General features: G+C 45.7%; 1 long non-coding RNA gene across 1 annotated transcript; it reads left to right on the top strand.

Moving 5' to 3' along the window:
* The first annotated feature begins 2,970 nt into the window (after nucleotides 1–2,970).
* LOC139073087 (uncharacterized) lies at nucleotides 2,971–3,978 on the top strand. Its single transcript, XR_011521885.1, has 2 exons — nucleotides 2,971–3,812; nucleotides 3,883–3,978. It is a non-coding gene; the product is annotated as an uncharacterized lncRNA (long non-coding RNA).
* The last annotated feature ends 1,119 nt before the right edge of the window (nucleotides 3,979–5,097 follow it).

Genomic DNA, 5,097 nt, shown 5'->3' with positions numbered 1-5,097 from the left:
GGATTTACAAAGAATGGTGTGAAAAGGGAAAAACATCCAGTATGCGGCAGTCCTGTGGGCCAAAATGCCTTGTAGGTGCTAGAGGTCAGAGGAGAATGGGACGACTGATTCAAACTGATAGAAGAGCAACTTTGACTGAAATGACCACTCGTTATAACCGAGGAATGCAGCAAAGCATTTGTGAAGCCACAACATGCACAAACTTGAGGCGGATGGGCTACAACAGCAGAAGACCCCACCAGGTACCACTCATCTCCCCTACAAATAGGGGATAGAGGCTACAATTTGTACCATCTCACCAAAAGTGGACAGTTGAAGACTGGAAAAATGTTGCCTGGTCTGATAAGTCTCCATGTCTGTTGAGACGTTCAAATGGTAGTCAGAATTTGGCGTAAATAGAATGAAAATATGGATCCATCATGCCTTGTTATCACTGTACAGGCTGGTGGTGGTGGTGTAATGGTGTGGGGAATGTTTTCTTGGCACACTTTAGGCCCCTTAGTGACAATTGGGCATGGTTTAAATGCCACGGGCTACCTGAGCATTGTTTCTGACCATGTCCATCCCTTCATTACCATCATGAACCCATCCTCTGATGGCTAGTTCCAGCAGGATAATGTGCCATGTCATAAAGCTCCAATCATCTCAAATTGGTTTCTTGAACATGACGATGAGTCACTGTACTACAACGGCCCCCAAAGTCACCAGATCTCAACCCGATAGAGCATCTTTGGGATGTGGTGGAACGGGATCTTTGTGCCCTGGATGTGCATCCCACAAATCTCCATCAACTGCAAGATGCTGTCCTATCAACATGGACCAACATTTCTAAAGAATGCTTTCAGCACCTTGTTGAATCAACGCCACGTAGAATTAAGGCAGTTCTGAAGGTGAAAGGGGGTCAAATACTGTATTAGTGTTGGAGATCCTAATAATCCTTTAGGTGAGTGTAAGTGGGCTACTTTGTCCTGGATGCAGGAAAAATCTTTACATTGACTAAACTGCAGTTGAGACAGGAAAATACATGGATGCAGCCAACAACTGGTTTGAGGGTATTTCTAATATGGAAATGACAATATCACTTGGTAAAAAGTTCAAAAAGTAAAATTTTCATGATATGGCCTTTTAAGGAAATTATAGTTTTAAATCAGTTGTGTATAAAAGACACTGAAGTTAGGTCACCAAAGCCATCGTTGCTGTGCTAAAAGGACGAAATGCACCTTGAATAAGAAACGATGTAAGCAATGCTCCAACCAAACAAGGGTTACCCATGAATCCATTACTCTGCAAACTCAGACATTTTTGCATTTTTACACTTCTGATTTCTTTCTTTTTTAAAGCTTATGATGTTATTCGTGTTTTTCTTACATTGTCAATTACAATTACACACACAACCAACAGTACACAAAAGTCATGACATCATGTAGCAACTTAAGACACCTAGTCGAATGTGAACTCCACTTAAGCATGTTAAATAGCAAATATCTAAAAACAATGACATCACTTCATGAAAAATAACTATGGATGTGGAAAGAAGAAAAACAAAGCATGTGCAGCTACATGGAGCAGGGGAAGCTACATGTAGCTTTGGCATTTTGAGCGCCGTTCTATAAATCAACGACGACAGATTAATTAAAGCAATCACACTGAATTGTCCAAGTGTACACATTTTCTCCTCCAGCGGTGCTCATGAGACTGTATTGGATTTCCCATTACCAGTCACAGCAAAGCTCACCTCACATGTCCAACTCCCATTCTCACTGCAAAACCTCATTTGGCTACGCAGAAGAAGAGTGTCATGATGAAGAACAATAGCCGCATCGTCCTGTTACGTTTAGATGAAGAAGCTAAATGTCTTTGTGTCAAAGAGCTGGGCGAGTGAAAAGAAGTTTGGAACAGTGGAAGAAGAGTGAGAAGACCAATTAGCTCTGTGGCTTATGATGTTGTTATCCGTGTCTTTGTTCTTTTGGATATAAAAATAAACTCTGACACCTCTCTGCCCTTTTCTCCAACCCAGATTCTCAAACAAAAAGTTCCTTCAGGAGCTCGGTAATCATCAGCCATGCACAGGGAATAAATTGACTTGTCCGTAGACGATTGCTTATTTCTGGTTTGCCATCTCATCTTTCTACCACCTACCTTCGTTTTCTTCCTTTCTGTTCTCAGAATGGTTTTTGCCTTATCGCCTTTTTCTCTTTTACCCTCCTCTTAGTTCTCTCCTCCTATCATTTTGGTAATCATTTTCTCTCTTGAACATGTTCCTTGCTTCTCTATTACCCCCCACTCCTTCTGCTTGTACTCTCTCCTCTCTCTCTCTGGCTGGGGTGTGATGTATGGCCCCTGTCAGGGCTAGAATCAATGGGATGCCGGTAGTTTTAATTTAGCCTGGGAGCCCAGCAGATCCAGATCCTCAGTGTCATGGAAGAGCGATAGTGGTGGCCTTTCTCTCCTCTGTTTTTACCTCCCTCTTCTGTCCTCCTTTGCTGGCTGCATTGATCAACACTTTGCTCCTGTTGGACAATTCTCCGTGGAGGCCTGCTGCATCTGTTGGTCCATACAAATGAGCTGACCTCTTGTCTGTTGACATACTATGGATTTGCATCAGAACCAATTGACCTCACAGTTTGGGAGGCCTCACACCCAAAGCAGGCAAGATTTTTCCAAATGTAGTGAAATGGGTGTGAAAAGCCAATCAGTATCCAGCAAAGATTATTTTTGAGAAAGGTTTTAATGGAAAAAGGAACAACTGGCACCAGAGATGCTGCAGTTTATACCAAGAATTTGGTGACAGCTCTGAAATATCCGAGCTGCTAAAATAAGACCTTCAAGCCTTTTTCACACACACACACACCCTATGAAGGAGCTTGGGTTTCTATACAGCTACCAGACAGAATGTTTCTAGATATCTGCTCCCCCGAGAGCTCCAAATGATTGGAAACTTAAGATATGTTTATGGCCTGCATAGTGGTGCAGTGGTTAGCACTGTTGCCTCGCAGCGCAAAGGTTGCAGGTTCGAAACTTGGCTGCAGCCTTTCTGCGTGGAGTTGTGTGTTCTCCCCATGCATGCGTGGGTTTCCTCCAGGTACTCCGGTTTCCCCCACAGATCACAACATGCCCTATAGGTTATAGATTGTAAGTCGCTTTGGATAAAAGCGTCTGCCAAATAAATAAACATAAACATTAAAAATAAACCTGTAGAAATCACATGAACTATCATTCATTGCAAACCGATATCCCTGCCATTAATAATAAAACAAAAGTTGTCACGGTCTGAGGTATTTCCCTGCTGTCACTCCCTGTCTTTTGAGTTTCCCTCTGCAGGTGGGCGTGTCTGGAGGTGACCAAGCTGCAGCAGATCTGCTCATCAGCTGGCCAGGGGTATTTAAGCAGCTGGGAGACTCCTACACTTCGCTGGATGATTACTCTACCTGGGTACCTTCTAACAGCCACTTGTGAAACTTATTCGAGCTCTGTAAACTCTTGAGAATTAGATTTGTTTTTGGATTTTGGATTTTTGAGATTTGATGTGTTTTTGGATTTTGGATTTTTGCCTTTGTGACCTCCTGCTCTTGTTCCCAGACAAACCTACACACTCATCTCTGACTGGCAGAACTCTGGAGCCCACACCATTTGGATCTCCAACTCCACTCGTCTCTCAGCCTCTCCCCTGGCCAGACCCGCCTCCAGCTGCCCACCTAACCTCCCCGGACCTCCCCAAGCTCAGCTCCCTCCACGTCTCTTTTCTGGATCTCAGTCCCTGCTACCCAGACCGGACCACTCCTCCCTCAAACCAGTTCCCACCTCTCCAGACCGTAAGTCCTCCACATAAGCCTGATTCCCTGTGCCATCCGCAAATTGGATCTAACTCCGATCTGTCCACAGCTTCTCCCGCACCAGCTTCCTCGTGCAAGAACTCAGCTACGTTTACGCTGCTTCCTTGGTTTCCCTTTAAAATAAATTCTTTTTAAAAACATTTTACACCGTCTCAGATCTGATTCTGTATGTCGTGGGTTAGATTTCTTCACCACAACATGACAGAATCATCCAGCCATTCCTCTAACCTCAGTACAGAATCAGTTCCCTCTGTCGTTTCCGCCACCCTAGCTCAGCACAGTGATTCACTCCAAGCTCTGTCTGATCAGCTCTCCCACACTAACCACACCTTGTTTGAAGTAGGAACGATGGTAAAGGAATTAAGCCACAGACTCACCTCCCCGGAGCAAGCCTCATCCCCCGCTCAGAGTCTGCCCGGACCCGTTCTTCCTGCACCATCCAGTCTGCCCAGCTTCCGGGTCGCTACCTCTCCTCCACCGGAGACGTTTGACGGCAACCGGGAGGTTTGTCGAGGTTTTCTCCTCCAATGCCAGCTGGCTTTCCAGCGATCTCCGGAGTCTTTTTACACCGATGAAATTAAGATCTCCTACATCATCGGTCTTCTACGAGGTAAGGCACTCCGGTGGGCGGAGGCAAAAAGCCGGAACCCGCACTTCCTTAAGAGTCCGTTGGATGAGTTTCTGGCGGATTTTAAAATGACTTTTGACAAACCTGAGTCAGCGGCTGAAGTGGCCAGACAGATTTGGAGCTTACGTCAAGGGAAGCTCTCAATCGAGGATTTTGCCATAGAGTTTCGGACCCTAGCCGCCACTTCCACCCTCGATGAAGCCTCACTTAAGGGGGCGTTCACCCAGGCTCTTAACGAGCAGCTTCAGGATCAACTCGCTTTCTGCCAGGAACCACCTGATCTCGAGAGCCTTATCGCACTGTGCAGTAGGATGGAGAAGAGACATAAGGTACGCCAAAGAGATAACAACTTCCCCTTACCTTCTCGCCTTAACTGCCCGCAAAATGTGTATCCAGCAGCTCCAGCTCCGCCCCCCAGTGAGCCCATGCAGATTGGTCGAGCTAAATTAACCCAAGAGGAGAGAAACAAGCGCATGAGTTCAGGGGTGTGTTTGTATTGCGACATGTCTGGACATTTTGTGGCCAACTGCCCCAAGCAGTTAAACTCCAGGTCCCATCAGTAGCCCCGAGAGTACTGGTGGGAGGTTATCGGTCAGATTCAAACTCTCGGTGTTTGCTGGAATGTTCTCTGTCACA

This window comes from Nothobranchius furzeri, chromosome 11 (genome assembly GCF_043380555.1).
Source record: "Nothobranchius furzeri strain GRZ-AD chromosome 11, NfurGRZ-RIMD1, whole genome shotgun sequence".
In the NCBI taxonomy this organism is placed as follows: Eukaryota; Metazoa; Chordata; class Actinopteri; order Cyprinodontiformes; family Nothobranchiidae; genus Nothobranchius; species Nothobranchius furzeri.
This window is presented reverse-complemented; position numbering and strand designations above follow the sequence as displayed.